Source organism: Taudactylus pleione, unplaced genomic scaffold (assembly GCF_031769625.1).
Source record: "Taudactylus pleione unplaced genomic scaffold, aTauple2 ptg001106l, whole genome shotgun sequence".
In the NCBI taxonomy this organism is placed as follows: Eukaryota; Metazoa; Chordata; class Amphibia; order Anura; family Myobatrachidae; genus Taudactylus; species Taudactylus pleione.
In genome coordinates this window covers 2,516,241-2,537,406 of record NW_028285507.1, presented here as the reverse complement: position 1 = coordinate 2,537,406, position 21,166 = coordinate 2,516,241, and positions in this window count along the sequence as shown.

The window sequence follows — 21,166 nt, the reverse complement described above, 5'->3', positions numbered from 1 at the left end:
GGTAATAAGGACATGTAGAGATAACACTCACCATACAGTCAGAGGAATGGGGTAATAAGGAGATGTAGAGATAACACTCACCATACACTCAGAGGAGTGGGGTAATAAGGAGATGTAGAGATAACACTCACCATACACACAGAGTAATAGGGTAATAAGGAGATGTAGAGATAACACTCACCATACACACAGAGTAGTGGAGTAATAAGGAGATGTAGAGATAACACTCACCATACAGTCAGAGGAGTGGGGTAATAAGGAGATGTAGAGATAAAACTCACCTGACACTCAGAGGAGTGGGGTAATAAGGAGATGTAGAGATAACACTCACCATACAGTCAGAGGAGTGGGGTAATAAGCAGATGTAGAGATAACACTCACCATACACACAGAGCAGTGGAGTAATAAGGAGAAGTAGAGATAACACTCACCATGCACTCAGAGGAGTGGGGTAATAAGAAGATGTAGAGATAACACTCACCATACACACAGAGGAGTGGGGTAGTAAGGAGATGAAGAGATAACACTCACCATACAATCAGAAGAGTGGGGTAATAAAAAGATGTAGAGATAACACTCACCATACAATCAGATTAGTGGGGTAATAAGGAGATTTAGAGATAACACTCACCATACACTCAGAGGGTTGGGTAATAAGGAGATGTAGAGATAACACTCACCATACACACAGAGCAGTGGGGTATTAAGGTAATGTAGAGATAACACTCACCATACAATCAGAGGAGTGGGGTAATAAGGAGATGTAGAGATAAAACTCACCATACAATCAGAGGAGTGGGGTAATAAAAAGATGTAGAGATAACACTCACCATACACTCAGAGGAGTGGGGTAATAAGGAGATTTAGAGATAACACTCACCATACACTCAGAGGAGTGGGGTAATAAGGAGATGTAGAGATAACACTCACCATACACACAGAGCAGTGGGGTATTAAGGTGATGTAGAGATAACACTCACCATGCAATCAGAGGAGTGGGGTAATAAGGAGATGTAGAGATAAAACTCACCATACAATCAGAGGAGTGGTGTAATAAGGAGATGTAGAGATAACACTCACCATACAGTCAGAGGAGTGGGGTAATAAGTAGACATAGAGATAACACTCACCATACACACAGAGCAGTGGGGTAATAAGGAGATGTAGAGATAACACTCACCATACACACAGAGGAGTGGGGTAATAAGGAGATGTATAGATAACACTCACCATACACTCAGAGGAGTGGGGTAATATGGATATGTAGATATAACACTCACCATACACTTAAAGGAGTGGGGTAATAAGGAGATGTAGAGATAACACTCACCATACACTTAGAGGAGTGGGGTAATAAGGAGATGTAGAGATAACACTCACCATACACTCAGAGGAGTGGTGTAATAATGAGATGTAGAGATAACACCATACACTAAGAGGAGTGCGGTAATAAGGAGATGTAGAGATAACACTCACCATACACTCAGAGGAGTGGTGTAATAACGAGATGTAGAGATAACACTCACCATACACTTAGAGGAGTGGTGTAATAAGGAGATGTAGAGATAACACTCACCATACACTCAGAGGAGTGGGGTAATAAGGACATGTAGAGATAACACAATAACAGTCAGATGAGTGGGGTAATAAGGAGATGTAGAGATAACACTCACCTTGCACACAGAGTAGTGGGGTAATAAGGAGATGTAGAGATAACACTCACCATACACACAGAGCAGTGGGGTAATAAGGAGATGTAGAGATAACACTCACCATACAGTCATAGGAGAGGGGTAATTAGGAGACGTAGAGATAACACTCACCATACAGTCAGAGGAGTGGTGTAATAAGGAGATGTAGAGATAACACTCACCATACAATCAGAAGAGAGGGGTAATAAAAAGATGTAGAGATAACACTCACCATACAATCAGAGGAGTGGGGTAAAAAGGAGATTTAGAGATAACACTCACCATACACTCAGAGGGTTGGGTAATAAGGAGATGTAGAGATAACACTCACCATACACACAGAGCAGTGGGGTATTAAGGTGATGTAGAGATAACACTCACCATACAATCAGAGGAGTGGGGTAATAAGGAGATGTAGAGATAAAACTCACCATACAATCAGAGGAGTGGGGTAATAAAAAGATGTAGAGATAACACTCACCATACACTCAGAGGAGTGGGGTAATAAGGAGATGGATAGATAACACTCACCATACACACAGAGCAGTGGGTTATTAAGGTGATGTAGAGATAACACTCACCATACAATCAGAGGAGTGGGGTAATAAGGAGATGTAGAGATAAAACTCACCATACAATCAGAGGAGTGGTGTAATAAGGAGATGTAGAGATAACACTCACCATACAATTAGAGGAGTGGGGTAATAAGGAGACGTAGAGATAACACTCACCATACACACTGAGCAGTGGGGTAATAAGGAGATGTAGAGATAACACTCACCATACACACAGAGGAGTGGGGTAATAAGGAGATGTAGAGATAACACTCACTATACAATCAGAAGAGTGGGGTAATAAAAAGATGTAGAGATAACACTCACCATACACTTATAGGAGTGGGGTAATAAGGAGATGTAGAGATAACACTCACCATACACTTAGAGGAGTGGGGTAATAAGGAGATATAGAGATAACACTCACCATACAGTCAGAGGAGTGGGGTAATAAGGAGACATAGAGATAACACTCACCATACACACAGAGCAGTGGGGTAATAAGGAGATGTAGAGATAACACTCACCATACACACAGAGGAGTGGGGTAATAAGGAGATGTATAGATAACACTCACCATACACTCAGAGGAGTGGGGTAATAAGGATATGTAGATATAACACTCACCATACACTTAAAGGAGTGGGGTAATAAGGATATGTAGAGATAACACTCACCATACACTTAGAGGAGTGGGGTAATAAGGAGATGTAGAGATAACACTCACCATACACTCAGAGGAGTGGTGTAATAATGACATGTAGAGATAACACCATACACTAAGAGGAGTGGGGTAATAAGGAGATGTAGAGATAACACTCACCATACACTCAGAGGAGTGGTGTAATAACAAGATGTAGAGATAACACTCACCATACAATTAGAGGAGTGGTGTAATAAGGAGATGTAGAGATAACACTCACCATACACTCAGAGGAGTGGGGTAAAAAGGAGATGTAGAGATAACACTCACCATACACTCAGAGGAGTGGGGTAATAAGGTGATGTAGAGATAACACTCAATAACAGTCAGATGAGTGGGGTAATAAGGAGATGTAGAGATAACACTCACCATACACTCAGAGTAGTGGGGTAATAAGGAGATGTAGAGATAACACTCACCATACACACAGAGCAGTGGGGTAATAAGGAGATGTAGAGATAACACTCACCATACAGTCAGAGGAGTGGGGTAATAAGGAGACGTAGAGATAACACTCACCATACAGTCAGAGGAGTGGTGTAATAAGGAGATGTAGAGATAACACTCACCATACAGTAAGAGGAGTGGGGTAATAAGGAGTCGTAAAGATAACACTCACCATACACACAGAGCAGTGGGGTAATAAGGAGATGAAGAGATAACACTCACCATACACACAGAGGAGTGTGGTAATAAGACGATGTAGAGATAACACTCACCATACACTCAGAGCATTGGGGTAATAAGGAGATGTAGACATAACACTCACCATACAGTCAGAGTAGTGGTGTAATAGCGAGATGTAGAGATAACACTCACCATACACTTAGAGGAGTGGGGGTAATAAGGAGATGTAGAGATAACACTCACCATACACTCAGAGGAGTGGGGGTAATAAGGAGATGTAGAGATAACAGTCACTATACAATCAGAGGAGTGGGATAATAAGGACATGAAGAGATAACACTCACCATACAGTCAGAGGAGTGGGATAATAAGGAGATGTAGAGATAACACTCACCATACACTCAGAGGAGTGGGGAAATAAGGAGATGTAGAGATAACACTCACCATACACACAGAGTAGTGGGGTAATAAGGAGATGTAGAGATAACACTCACCATACACACAGAGTAGTGGAGTAATAAGGAGATGTAGAGATAACACTCACCATACAGTCAGAGGAGTGGGGTAATAAGGAGATGTAGAGATAAAACTCACCATGCACTCAGAGGAGTGGGGTAATAAGGAGATGTAGAGATAACACTCACCATACAGTCAGAGGAGTGGGGTAATAAGCAGATGTAGAGATAACACTCACCATACACACAGAGCAGTGGAGTAATAAGGAGATGAAGAGATAACACTCACCATACACACAGAGGAGAGGGGTAATAAGAAGATGTAGAGAACACTCACCATACACTCAGAGCAGTGGGGTAATAAGGAGATGTAGAGATAACACTCACCATACAGTCAGAGGAGTGGTGTAATAGCGACATGTAGAGATAGCACTCACCATACACTTAGAGGAGTGGGGTAATAAGGAGATGTAGAGATAACACTCACCATACACTCAGAGGAGTGGGGTAATAAGGAGATGTAGAGATAACAGTCACCCAACACTCAGAGGAGTGGGGTAATAAGGACATGTAGAGATAACACTCACCATACAGTCAGAGGAGTGGGGTAATAAGGAGATGTAGAGATAACACTCACCATACACTCAGAGGAGTGGGGTAATAAGGAGATGTAGAGATAACACTCACCATACACACAGAGTAGTGGGGAAATTAGGAGATGTAGATATAACACTCATCATACAGTCAGAGGAGTGGTGTAATAACGAGATTTAGAGATAACACTCACCATACACTTAGAGGAGTGGGGCAATAAGGAGATGTAGAGATAACACACACCATACAATTAGAGGAGTGGGGTAATAAGGAGATGTATAGATAACACTCACATTACACTCAGAGGTGTGGTGTAATAATGAGATGTAGAGATAACACTCACCATACACTTAGAGGAGTGGGGTAATAAGGAGATGTAGAGATAACACTCACCATACACTCAGAGGAGTGGGGTTATAAGGAGATGTAGAGATAACACTCACCATACACTCAGAGGAGTGGGGTAATAAGGAGATGTAGAGATAACACTCAAACATACACACAGAGTAGTGGGGTAATAAGGAGATGTAGAGATAACACTCACCATACACACAGAGCAGTGGGGTAATAAGGAGATGTAGAGATAACACTCACCATACACACAGAGCAGTGGGGTAATAAGGTGATGTAGAGATAACACTCACCATACAATCAGAGGAGTGGGTTAATAAGGAGATGTAGAGATAAAACTCACCATACAATCAGAGGAGTGGTGTAATAAGGAGATGTAGAGATAACACTCACCATACAGTCAGAGGAGTGGGGTAATAAGGAGACGTAGAGATGACACTCACCATACTCACAGAGCAGTGGGGTAATAAGGAGATGTAGAGATAACACTCACCATACACACAGAGGAGTGGGGTAATAAGGAGATGTAGAGATAACACTCACCATACAATCAGAAGAGTGGGGTAATAAAAAGATGTAGAGATAACACTCACCATACAATCAGAGGAGTGGGGTAATAAGGAGATGTTGAGATAAAACTCACCATACAATCAGAGGAGTGGGGTAATAAGGAGATGTTGAGATAAAACTCACCATACAATCAGAGGAGTGGTGTAATAAGGAGATGTAGAGATAACACTCACCATACAGTCAGAGGAGTGGGGTAATAAGTAGACATAGAGATAACACTCACCATACACACAGAGCAGTGGGGTAATAAGGAGATGTAGAGATAACACTCACCATACACACAGAGGAGTGGGGTAATAAGGAGATGTAGAGATAACACTCACCATACAATCAGAAGAGTGGGGTAATAAAAAGATCTAGAGATAACACTCACCATACACTTAAAGGAGTGGGGTAATAATGAGATGTAGAGATAATACTCACCATACAGTCAGAGCAGTGGGGTAATAATGAGATGTATAGATAACACTCACCATACACACAGAGTAGTGGAGTAATAAGGAGATGTTGAGATAACACTCACCATACACTTAGAGGAGTGGGGTAATAAGGATATGTAGAGATAACATTCACAATACAGTCAGAGGAGTGGGGTAATAAGGAGACGTAGAGATAACACTCATCATACACACAGAGCAGTGGGGTAATAAGGAGATGTAGAGATAACACTCACCATACACACAGAGGAGTGGGGTAATAAGGAGATGTATAGATAACACTCACCATACACTCAGAGGAGTGGGGTAATAAGGATATGTAGATATAACACTCAACATACACTTAAAGGAGTGGGGTAATAAGGAGATGTAGAGATAACACTCACCATACACTTAGAGGAGTGGGGTAATAAGGAGATGTAGAGATAACACCCACCATAAACTCAGAGGAATGGTGTAATAATGAGATGTAGAGATAACACCATACACTAAGAGGAGTGGGGTAATAAGGAGATGTAGAGATAACACTCACCATACACTCAGAGGAGTGGTGTAATAACGAGATGTAGAGATAACACTCACCATACACTTAGAGGAGTGGTGTAATAAGGAGATGTAGAGATAACACTCACCATACACTCAGAGGAGTGGGGTAATAAGGAGATGTAGAGATAACACTCAATAACAGTCAGATGAGTGGGGTAATAAGGAGATGTAGAGATAACACTCACCATGCACACAGAGTAGTGGGGTAATAAGGAGATGTAGAGATAACACTCACCATACAGTCAGAGGAGTGGGGTAATAAGGAGATGTACAGATAACACTCACCATACAATTAGAGGAGTGGGGTAATAAGGAGATGTATAGATAACACTCACATTACACTCAGAGGTGTGGTGTAATAACGAGATGTAGAGATAACACTCACCATACACTTAGAGGAGAGGGGTAATAAGGAGATGTAGAGATAACGCTCACCATACACTCAGAGGAGTGGGGTTATAAGGAGATGTAGAGATAACACTCACCATACACTCAGAGGAGTGGGGTAATAAGGAGATGTAGAGATAACACTCAAACATACACACAGAGTAGTGGGGTAATAAGGAGATGTAGAGATAACACTCACCATACACACAGAGCAGTGGGGTAATAAGGAGATGTAGAGATAACACTCACCATACACACAGAGCAGTGGGGTAATAAGGTGATGTAGAGATAACACTCACCATACAATCAGAGGAGAGGGGTAATTAGGAGATGTAGAGATAAAACTCACCATACAATCAGAGGAGTGGTGTAATAAGGAGATGTAGAGATAACACTCACCATACAGTCAGAGGAGTGGGGTAATAAGGAGACGTAGAGATGACACTCATCATACTCACAGAGCAGAGGGGTAATAAGGAGATGTAGAGATAACACTCACCATACACACAGAGGAGTGGGGTAATAAGGAGATGTAGAGATAACACTCACCATACAATCAGAAGAGTGGGGTAATAAAAAGATGTAGAGATAACACTCACCATACAATCAGAGGAGTGGGGTAATAAGGAGATTTAGAGATAACACTCACCATACACTCAGAGGAGTGGGGTAATAAGGAGATGTAGAGATAACACTCACCATACAATTAGAGGAGTGGGGTAATAAGGAGATGTATAGATAACACTCACATTACACTCAGAGGTGTGGTGTAATAACGAGATGTAGAGATAACACTCACCATACACTTAGAGGAGAGGGGTAATAAGGAGATGTAGAGATAACGCTCACCATACACTCAGAGGAGTGGGGTTATAAGGAGATGTAGAGATAACACTCACCATACACTCAGAGGAGTGGGGTAATAAGGAGATGTAGAGATAACACTCAAACATACACACAGAGTAGTGGGGTAATAAGGAGATGTAGAGATAACACTCACCATACACACAGAGCAGTGGGGTAATAAGGAGATGTAGAGATAACACTCACCATACACACAGAGCAGTGGGGTAATAAGGTGATGTAGAGATAACACTCACCATACAATCAGAGGAGAGGGGTAATTAGGAGATGTAGAGATAAAACTCACCATACAATCAGAGGAGTGGTGTAATAAGGAGATGTAGAGATAACACTCACCATACAGTCAGAGGAGTGGGGTAATAAGGAGACGTAGAGATGACACTCACCATACTCACAGAGCAGAGGGGTAATAAGGAGATGTAGAGATAACACTCACCATACACACAGAGGAGTGGGGTAATAAGGAGATGTAGAGATAACACTCACCATACAATCAGAAGAGTGGGGTAATAAAAAGATGTAGAGATAACACTCACCATACAATCAGAGGAGTGGGGTAATAAGGAGATTTAGAGATAACACTCACCATACACTCAGAGGAGTGGGGTTATAAGGAGATGTAGAGATAACACTCACCATACACTCAGAGGAGTGGGGTAATAAGGAGATGTAGAGATAACACTCAAACATACACACAGAGTAGTGGGGTAATAAGGAGATGTAGAGATAACACTCACCATACACACAGAGCAGTGGGGTAATAAGGAGATGTAGAGATAACACTCACCATACACACAGAGCAGTGGGGTAATAAGGTGATGTAGAGATAACACTCACCATACAATCAGAGGAGTGGGTTAATAAGGAGATGTAGAGATAAAACTCACCATACAATCAGAGGAGTGGTGTAATAAGGAGATGTAGAGATAACACTCACCATACAGTCAGAGGAGTGGGGTAATAAGGAGACGTAGAGATGACACTCACCATACTCACAGAGCAGTGGGGTAATAAGGAGATGTAGAGATAACACTCACCATACACACAGAGGAGTGGGGTAATAAGGAGATGTAGAGATAACACTCACCATACAATCAGAAGAGTGGGGTAATAAAAAGATGTAGAGATAACACTCACCATACAATCAGAGGAGTGGGGTAATAAGGAGATGTTGAGATAAAACTCACCATACAATCAGAGGAGTGGGGTAATAAGGAGATGTTGAGATAAAACTCACCATACAATCAGAGGAGTGGTGTAATAAGGAGATGTAGAGATAACACTCACCATACAGTCAGAGGAGTGGGGTAATAAGTAGACATAGAGATAACACTCACCATACACACAGAGCAGTGGGGTAATAAGGAGATGTAGAGATAACACTCACCATACACACAGAGGAGTGGGGTAATAAGGAGATGTAGAGATAACACTCACCATACAATCAGAAGAGTGGGGTAATAAAAAGATCTAGAGATAACACTCACCATACACTTAAAGGAGTGGGGTAATAATGAGATGTAGAGATAATACTCACCATACAGTCAGAGCAGTGGGGTAATAATGAGATGTATAGATAACACTCACCATACACACAGAGTAGTGGAGTAATAAGGAGATGTTGAGATAACACTCACCATACACTTAGAGGAGTGGGGTAATAAGGAGATGTAGAGATAACATTCACAATACAGTCAGAGGAGTGGGGTAATAAGGAGACGTAGAGATAACACTCATCATACACACAGAGCAGTGGGGTAATAAGGAGATGTAGAGATAACACTCACCATACACACAGAGGAGTGGGGTAATAAGGAGATGTATAGATAACACTCACCATACACTCAGAGGAGTGGGGTAATAAGGATATGTAGATATAACACTCAACATACACTTAAAGGAGTGGGGTAATAAGGAGATGTAGAGATAACACTCACCATACACTTAGAGGAGTGGGGTAATAAGGAGATGTAGAGATAACACCCACCATACACTCAGAGGAGTGGTGTAATAATGAGATGTAGAGATAACACCATACACTAAGAGGAGTGGGGTAATAAGGAGATGTAGAGATAACACTCACCATACACTCAGAGGAGTGGTGTAATAACGAGATGTAGAGATAACACTCACCATACACTTAGAGGAGTGGTGTAATAAGGAGATGTAGAGATAACACTCACCATACACTCAGAGGAGTGGGGTAATAAGGAGATGTAGAGATAACACTCAATAACAGTCAGATGAGTGGGGTAATAAGGAGATGTAGAGATAACACTCACCATGCACACAGAGTAGTGGGGTAATAAGGAGATGTAGAGATAACACTCACCATACAGTCAGAGGAGTGGGGTAATAAGGAGATGTACAGATAACACTCACCATACAATTAGAGGAGTGGGGTAATAAGGAGATGTATAGATAACACTCACATTACACTCAGAGGTGTGGTATAATAACGAGATGTAGAGATAACACTCACCATACACTTAGAGGAGAGGGGTAATAAGGAGATGTAGAGATAACGCTCACCATACACTCAGAGGAGTGGGGTTATAAGGAGATGTAGAGATAACACTCACCATACACTCAGAGGAGTGGGGTAATAAGGAGATGTAGAGATAACACTCAAACATACACACAGAGTAGTGGGGTAATAAGGAGATGTAGAGATAACACTCACCATACACACAGAGCAGTGGGGTAATAAGGAGATGTAGAGATAACACTCACCATACACACAGAGCAGTGGGGTAATAAGGTGATGTAGAGATAACACTCACCATACAATCAGAGGAGAGGGGTAATTAGGAGATGTAGAGATAAAACTCACCATACAATCAGAGGAGTGGTGTAATAAGGAGATGTAGAGATAACACTCACCATACAGTCAGAGGAGTGGGGTAATAAGGAGACGTAGAGATGACACTCACCATACTCACAGAGCAGAGGGGTAATAAGGAGATGTAGAGATAACACTCACCATACACACAGAGGAGTGGGGTAATAAGGAGATGTAGAGATAACACTCACCATACAATCAGAAGAGTGGGGTAATAAAAAGATGTAGAGATAACACTCACCATACAATCAGAGGAGTGGGGTAATAAGGAGATTTAGAGATAACACTCACCATACACTCAGAGGAGTGGGGTAATAAGGAGATGTAGAGATAACACTCACCATACAATTAGAGGAGTGGGGTAATAAGGAGATGTATAGATAACACTCACATTACACTCAGAGGTGTGGTGTAATAACGAGATGTAGAGATAACACTCACCATACACTTAGAGGAGAGGGGTAAAAAGGAGATGTAGAGATAACGCTCACCATACACTCAGAGGAGTGGGGTTATAAGGAGATGTAGAGATAACACTCACCATACACTCAGAGGAGTGGGGTAATAAGGAGATGTAGAGATAACACTCAAACATACACACAGAGTAGTGGGGTAATAAGGAGATGTAGAGATAACACTCACCATACACACAGAGCAGTGGGGTAATAAGGAGATGTAGAGATAACACTCACCATACACACAGAGCAGTGGGGTAATAAGGTGATGTAGAGATAACACTCACCATACAATCAGAGGAGAGGGGTAATTAGGAGATGTAGAGATAAAACTCACCATACAATCAGAGGAGTGGTGTAATAAGGAGATGTAGAGATAACACTCACCATACAGTCAGAGGAGTGGGGTAATAAGGAGACGTAGAGATGACACTCACCATACTCACAGAGCAGAGGGGTAATAAGGAGATGTAGAGATAACACTCACCATACACACAGAGGAGTGGGGTAATAAGGAGATGTAGAGATAACACTCACCATACAATCAGAAGAGTGGGGTAATAAAAAGATGTAGAGATAACACTCACCATACAATCAGAGGAGTGGGGTAATAAGGAGATTTAGAGATAACACTCACCATACACTCAGAGGAGTGGGGTAATAAGGAGATGTAGAGATAACACTCACCATACACACAGAGCAGTGGGGTGTTAAGGTGATGTAGAGATAACACTCACCATACAATCAGAGGAGTGGGGTAATAAGGAGATGTAGAGATAAAACTCACCATACAATCAGAGGAGTGGTGTAATAAGGAGATGTAGAGATAACACTCACCATACAGTCAGAGGAGTGGGGTAATAAGTAGACGTAGAGATAACTCTCACCATACACACAGAGCAGTGGGGTAATAAGGAGATGTAGAGATAACACTCACCATACACACAGAGGAGTGGGGTAATAACAAGATCTAGAGATAACACTCACCATACACTTAAAGGAGTGGGGTAATAATGAGATGTAGAGATAATACTCACCATACAGTCAGAGGAGTGGGGTAATAATGAGATGTATAGATAACACTCACCATACACACAGAGTAGTGGAGTAATAAGGAGATGTTGAGATAACACTCACCATACACTTAGATGAGTGGGGTAATAAGGAGATGTAGAGATAACATTCACCATACAGTCAGAGGAGTGGGGTAATAAGGAGACATAGAGATAACACTCACCATACACACAGAGCAGTGGGGTAATAAGGAGATGTAGAGATAACACTCACCATACACACAGAGGAGTGGGGTAATAAGGAGATGTATAGATAACACTCACCATACACTCAGAGGAGTGGGGTAATAAGGATATGTAGATATAACACTCACCATACACTTAAAAGAGTGGGGTAATAAGGAGATGTAGAGATAACACTCACCATACACTTAGAGGAGTGGGGTAATAGGGAGATGTAGAGATAACACCCACCATACACTCAGAGGAGTGGTGTAATAATGAGATGTAGAGATAACACCATAAACTAAGAGGAGTGGGGTAATAAGGAGATGTAGAGATAACACTCACCATACACTCAGAGGAGTGGTGTAATAACGAGATGTAGAGATAACACTCACCATACACTTAGAGGAGTGGTGTAATAAGGAGATGTAGAGATAACACTCACCATACACTCAGAGGAGTGGGGTAATAAGGAGATGTAGAGATAACACTCAATAACAGTCAGATGAGTGGGGTAATAAGGAGATGTAGAGATAACACTCACCATGCACACAGAGTAGTGGGGTAATAAGGAGATGTAGAGATAACACTCACCATACACACAGAGCAGTGGGGTAATAAGGAGATGTAGAGATAACACTCACCATACAGTCAGAGGAGTGGGGTAATTAGGAGACGTAGAGATAACACTCACCATACAGTCAGAGGAGTGGTGTAATAAGGAGATGTAGAGATAACACTCACCATACAGTCATAGGAGTGGGGTAATAAGGAGTCATAAAGATAACACTCACCATACACACAGAGCAGTGGGGTAATAAGGAGATGAAGAGATAACACTCACCATACACACAGAGGAGTGTGGTAATAAGAAGATGTAGAGATAACACTCACCATACACTCAGATCAGTGGGGTAATAAGGAGATGTAGAGATAACAGTCACTATACACTCAGAGGAGTGGGGTAATAAGGACATGTAGAGATAACACTCACCATACAGTCAGAGGAGTGGGGTAATAAGGAGATGTAGAGATAACACTCACCATACACTCAGAGGAGTGGGGTAATAAGGAGATGTAGAGATAACACTCACCATACACACAGAGTAGTAGGGTAATAAGGAGATGTAGAGATAACACTCACCATACACACAGAGTAGTGGAGTAATAAGGAGATGTAGAGATAACACTCACCATACAGTCAGAGGAGTGGGGTAATAAGGAGATGTAGAGATAAAACTCACCATACACTCAGAGGAGTGGGGTAATAAGGAGATGTAGAGATAACACTCACCATACAGTCAGAGGAGTGGGGTAATAAGCAGATGTAGAGATAACACTCACCATACACACAGAGCAGTGGAGTAATAAGGAGAAGTAGAGATAACACTCACCATACACTCAGAGGAGAGGGGTAATAAGAAGATGTATAGATAACACTCACCATACACACAGAGGAGTGGGGTAGTAAGGAGATGAAGAGATAACACTCACCATACAATCAGAAGAGTGGGGTAATAAAAAGATGTAGAGATAACACTCACCATACAATCAGAGGAGTGGGGTAATAAGGAGATGTAGAGATAACACTCACCATACACACAGAGCAGTGGGGTATTAAGGTGATGTAGAGATAACACTCACCATACAATCAGAGGAGTGGGGTAATAAGGAGATGTAGAGATAAAACTCACCATACAATCATAGGAGTTGGGTAATAAAAAGATGTAGAGATAACACTCACCATACACTCAGAGGAGTGGGGTAATAAGGAGATGTAGAGATAACACTCACCATACACACAGAGCAATGGGGTATTAAGGTGATGTAGAGATAAAACTCACCATACAATCAGAGGAGTGGGGTAATAAGGAGATGTAGAGATAAAACTCACCATACAATCAGAGGAGTGGTGTAATAAGGAGATGTAGAGATAACACTCACCATACAGTCAGAGGAGTGGGGTAATAAGGATACGTAGAGATAACACTCACCATACACACAGAACAGTGGGGTAATAAGGAGATGTAGAGATAACACTCACCATACACACAGAGGAGTGGGGTAATAAGGAGATATAGAGATAACACTCACCATACAATCAGAAGAGTGGGGTAATAAAAAGATGTAGAGATAACACTCACCATACACTTATATGAGTGGGGTAATAAGGAGATGTAGAGATAACACTCACCATACACTTAGAGGAGTGGGGTAATAAGGAGATATAGAGATAACACTCACCATACAGTCAGAGGAGTGGGGTAATAAGGAGACATAGAGATAACACTCACCATACACACAGAGCAGTGGGGTAATAAGGAGATGTAGAGATAACACTCACCATACACACAGAGGAGTGGGGTAATAAGGAGATGTATAGATAACACTCACCATACACTCAGAGGAGTGGGGTAATAAGGATATGTAGATATAACACTCACCATACACTTAAAGGAGTGGGGTTATAAGGATATGTAGAGATAACACTCACCATACACTTAGAGGAGTGGGGTAATAAGGAGATGTAGAGATAACACTCACCATGCACTCAGAGGAGTGGTGTAATAATGACATGTAGAGATAACACCATACACTAAGAGGAGTGGGGTAATAAGGAGATGTAGAGATAACACTCACCATACACTCAGAGGAGTGGTGTAATAACGAGATGTAGAGATAACACTCACCATACAATTAGAGGAGTGGTGTAATAAGGAGATGTAGAGATAACACTCACCATACACTCAGAGGAGTGGGGTAAAAAGGAGATGTAGAGATAACACTCACCATACACTCAGAGGAGTGGTGTAATAACGAGATGTAGAGATAACACTCACCATACACTTAGAGGAGTGGTGTAATAAGGAGATGTAGAGATAACACTCACCATACACTCAGAGGAGTGGGGTAATAAGGAGATGTAGAGATAACACTCAATAACAGTCAGATGAGTGGGGTAATAAGGAGATGTAGAGATAACACTCACCATGCACACAGAGTAGTGGGGTAATAAGGAGATGTAGAGATAACACTCACCATACAGTCAGAGGAGTGGGGTAATAAGGAGATGTACAGATAACACTCACCATACAATTAGAGGAGTGGGGTAATAAGGAGATGTATAGATAACACTCACATTACACTCAGAGGTGTGGTGTAATAACGAGATGTAGAGATAACACTCACCATACACTTAGAGGAGAGGGGTAATAAGGAGATGTAGAGATAACGCTCACCATACACTCAGAGGAGTGGGGTTATAAGGAGATGTAGAGATAACACTCACCATACACTCAGAGGAGTGGGGTAATAAGGAGATGTAGAGATAACACTCAAACATACACACAGAGTAGTGGGGTAATAAGGAGATGTAGAGATAACACTCACCATACACACAGAGCAGTGGGGTAATAAGGAGATGTAGAGATAACACTCACCATACACACAGAGCAGTGGGGTAATAAGGTGATGTAGAGATAACACTCACCATACAATCAGAGGAGAGGGGTAATTAGGAGATGTAGAGATAAAACTCACCATACAATCAGAGGAGTGGTGTAATAAGGAGATGTAGAGATAACACTCACCATACAGTCAGAGGAGTGGGGTAATAAGGAGACGTAGAGATGACACTCATCATACTCACAGAGCAGAGGGGTAATAAGGAGATGTAGAGATAACACTCACCATACACACAGAGGAGTGGGGTAATAAGGAGATGTAGAGATAACACTCACCATACAATCAGAAGAGTGGGGTAATAAAAAGATGTAGAGATAACACTCACCATACAATCAGAGGAGTGGGGTAATAAGGAGATTTAGAGATAACACTCACCATACACTCAGAGGAGTGGGGTAATAAGGAGATGTAGAGATAACACTCACCATACAATTAGAGGAGTGGGGTAATAAGGAGATGTATAGATAACACTCACATTACACTCAGAGGTGTGGTGTAATAACGAGATGTAGAGATAACACTCACCATACACTTAGAGGAGAGGGGTAATAAGGAGATGTAGAGATAACGCTCACCATACACTCAGAGGAGTGGGGTTATAAGGAGATGTAGAGATAACACTCACCATACACTCAGAGGAGTGGGGTAATAAGGAGATGTAGAGATAACACTCAAACATACACACAGAGTAGTGGGGTAATAAGGAGATGTAGAGATAACACTCACCATACACACAGAGCAGTGGGGTAATAAGGAGATGTAGAGATAACACTCACCATACACACAGAGCAGTGGGGTAATAAGGTGATGTAGAGATAACACTCACCATACAATCAGAGGAGAGGGGTAATTAGGAGATGTAGAGATAAAACTCACCATACAATCAGAGGAGTGGTGTAATAAGGAGATGTAGAGATAACACTCACCATACAGTCAGAGGAGTGGGGTAATAAGGAGACGTAGAGATGACACTCACCATACTCACAGAGCAGAGGGGTAATAAGGAGATGTAGAGATAACACTCACCATACACACAGAGGAGTGGGGTAATAAGGAGATGTAGAGATAACACTCACCATACAATCAGAAGAGTGGGGTAATAAAAAGATGTAGAGATAACACTCACCATACAATCAGAGGAGTGGGGTAATAAGGAGATTTAGAGATAACACTCACCATACACTCAGAGGAGTGGGGTTATAAGGAGATGTAGAGATAACACTCACCATACACTCAGAGGAGTGGGGTAATAAGGAGATGTAGAGATAACACTCAAACATACACACAGAGTAGTGGGGTAATAAGGAGATGTAGAGATAACACTCACCATACACACAGAGCAGTGGGGTAATAAGGAGATGTAGAGATAACACTCACCATACACACAGAGCAGTGGGGTAATAAGGTGATGTAGAGATAACACTCACCATACAATCAGAGGAGTGGGTTAATAAGGAGATGTAGAGATAAAACTCACCATACAATCAGAGGAGTGGTGTAATAAGGAGATGTAGAGATAACACTCACCATACAGTCAGAGGAGTGGGGTAATAAGGAGACGTAGAGATGACACTCACCATACTCACAGAGCAGTGGGGTAATAAGGAGATGTAGAGATAACACTCACCATACACACAGAGGAGTGGGGTAATAAGGAGATGTAGAGATAACACTCACCATACAATCAGAAGAGTGGGGTAATAAAAAGATGTAGAGATAACACTCACCATACAATCAGAGGAGTGGGGTAATAAGGAGATGTTGAGATAAAACTCACCATACAATCAGAGGAGTGGGGTAATAAGGAGATGTTGAGATAAAACTCACCATACAATCAGAGGAGTGGTGTAATAAGGAGATGTAGAGATAACACTCACCATACAGTCAGAGGAGTGGGGTAATAAGTAGACATAGAGATAACACTCACCATACACACAGAGCAGTGGGGTAATAAGGAGATGTAGAGATAACACTCACCATACACACAGAGGAGTGGGGTAATAAGGAGATGTAGAGATAACACTCACCATACAATCAGAAGAGTGGGGTAATAAAAAGATCTAGAGATAACACTCACCATACACTTAAAGGAGTGGGGTAATAATGAGATGTAGAGATAATACTCACCATACAGTCAGAGCAGTGGGGTAATAATGAGATGTATAGATAACACTCACCATACACACAGAGTAGTGGAGTAATAAGGAGATGTTGAGATAACACTCACCATACACTTAGAGGAGTGGGGTAATAAGGAGATGTAGAGATAACATTCACAATACAGTCAGAGGAGTGGGGTAATAAGGAGACGTAGAGATAACACTCATCATACACACAGAGCAGTGGGGTAATAAGGAGATGTAGAGATAACACTCACCATACACACAGAGGAGTGGGGTAATAAGGAGATGTATAGATAACACTCACCATACACTCAGAGGAGTGGGGTAATAAGGATATGTAGATATAACACTCAACATACACTTAAAGGAGTGGGGTAATAAGGAGATGTAGAGATAACACTCACCATACACTTAGAGGAGTGGGGTAATAAGGAGATGTAGAGATAACACCCACCATACACTCAGAGGAGTGGTGTAATAATGAGATGTAGAGATAACACCATACACTAAGAGGAGTGGGGTAATAAGGAGATGTAGAGATAACACTCACCATACACTCAGAGGAGTGGTGTAATAACGAGATGTAGAGATAACACTCACCATACACTTAGAGGAGTGGTGTAATAAGGAGATGTAGAGATAACACTCACCATACACTCAGAGGAGTGGGGTAATAAGGAGATGTAGAGATAACACTCAATAACAGTCAGATGAGTGGGGTAATAAGGAGATGTAGAGATAACACTCACCATGCACACAGAGTAGTGGGGTAATAAGGAGATGTAGAGATAACACTCACCATACAGTCAGAGGAGTGGGGTAATAAGGAGATGTACAGATAACACTCACCATACAATTAGAGGAGTGGGGTAATAAGGAGATGTATAGATAACACTCACATTACACTCAGAGGTGTGGTGTAATAACGAGATGTAGAGATAACACTCACCATACACTTAGAGGAGAGGGGTAATAAGGAGATGTAGAGATAACGCTCACCATACACTCAGAGGAGTGGGGTTATAAGGAGATGTAGAGATAACACTCACCATACACTCAGAGGAGTGGGGTAATAAGGAGATGTAGAGATAACACTCAAACATACACACAGAGTAGTGGGGTAATAAGGAGATGTAGAGATAACACTCACCATACACACAGAGCAGTGGGGTAATAAGGAGATGTAGAGATAACACTCACCATACACACAGAGCAGTGGGGTAATAAGGTGATGTAGAGATAACACTCACCATACAATCAGAGGAGAGGGGTAATTAGGAGATGTAGAGATAAAACTCACCATACAATCAGAGGAGTGGTGTAATAAGGAGATGTAGAGATAACACTCACCATACAGTCAGAGGAGTGGGGTAATAAGGAGACGTAGAGATGACACTCACCATACTCACAGAGCAGAGGGGTAATAAGGAGATGTAGAGATAACACTCACCATACACACAGAGGAGTGGGGTAATAAGGAGATGTAGAGATAACACTCACCATACAATCAGAAGAGTGGGGTAATAAAAAGATGTAGAGATAACACTCACCATACAATCAGAGGAGTGGGGTAATAAGGAGATTTAGAGATAACACTCACCATACACTCAGAGGAGTGGGGTAATAAGGAGATGTAGAGATAACACTCACCATACAATTAGAGGAGTGGGGTAATAAGGAGATGTATAGATAACACTCACATTACACTCAGAGGTGTGGTGTAATAACGAGATGTAGAGATAACACTCACCATACACTTAGAGGAGAGGGGTAAAAAGGAGATGTAGAGATAACGCTCACCATACACTCAGAGGAGTGGGGTTATAAGGAGATGTAGAGATAACACTCACCATACACTCAGAGGAGTGGGGTAATAAGGAGATGTAGAGATAACACTCAAACATACACACAGAGTAGTGGGGTAATAAGGAGATGTAGAGATAACACTCACCATACACACAGAGCAGTGGGGTAATAAGGAGATGTAGAGATAACACTCACCATACACACAGAGCAGTGGGGTAATAAGGTGATGTAGAGATAACACTCACCATACAATCAGAGGAGAGGGGTAATTAGGAGATGTAGAGATAAAACTCACCATACAATCAGAGGAGTGGTGTAATAAGGAGATGTAGAGATAACACTCACCATACAGTCAGAGGAGTGGGGTAATAAGGAGACGTAGAGATGACACTCACCATACTCACAGAGCAGAGGGGTAATAAGGAGATGTAGAGATAACACTCACCATACACACAGAGGAGTGGGGTAATAAGGAGATGTAGAGATAACACTCACCATACAATCAGAAGAGTGGGGTAATAAAAAGATGTAGAGATAACACTCACCATACAATCAGAGGAGTGGGGTAATAAGGAGATTTAGAGATAACACTCACCATACACTCAGAGGAGTGGGGTAATAAGGAGATGTAGAGATAACACTCACCATACAGTCAGAGGAGTGGGGTAATAAGGAGACGTAGAGATGACACTCACCATACTCACAGAGCAGAGGGGTAATAAGGAGATGTAGAGATAACACTCACCATACACACAGAGGAGTGGGGTAATAAGGAGATGTAGAGATAACACTCACCATACAATCAGAAGAGTGGGGTAATAAAAAGATGTAGAGATAACACTCACCATACAATCAGAGGAGTGGGGTAATAAGGAGATTTAGAGATAACACTCACCATACACTCAGAGGAGTGGGGTAATAAGGAGATGTAGAGATAACACTCACCATACACACAGAGCAGTGGGGTGTTAAGGTGATGTAGAGATAACACTCACCATACAATCAGAGGAGTGGGGTAATAAGGAGATGTAGAGATAAAACTCACCATACAATCAGAGGAGTGGTGTAATAAGGAGATGTAGAGATAACACTCACCATACAGTCAGAGGAGTGGGGTAATAAGTAGACGTAGAGATAACTCTCACCATACACACAGAGCAGTGGGGTAATAAGGAGATGTAGAGATAACACTCACCATACACACAGAGGAGTGGGGTAATAACAAGATCTAGAGATAACACTCACCATACACTTAAAGGAGTGGGGTAATAATGAGATGTAGAGATAATACTCACCATACAGTCAGAGGAGTGGGGTAATAATGAGATGTATAGATAACACTCACCATACACACAGAGTAGTGGAGTAATAAGGAGATGTTGAGATAACACTCACCATACACTTAGATGAGTGGGGTAATAAGGAGATGTAGAGATAACATTCACCATACAGTCAGAG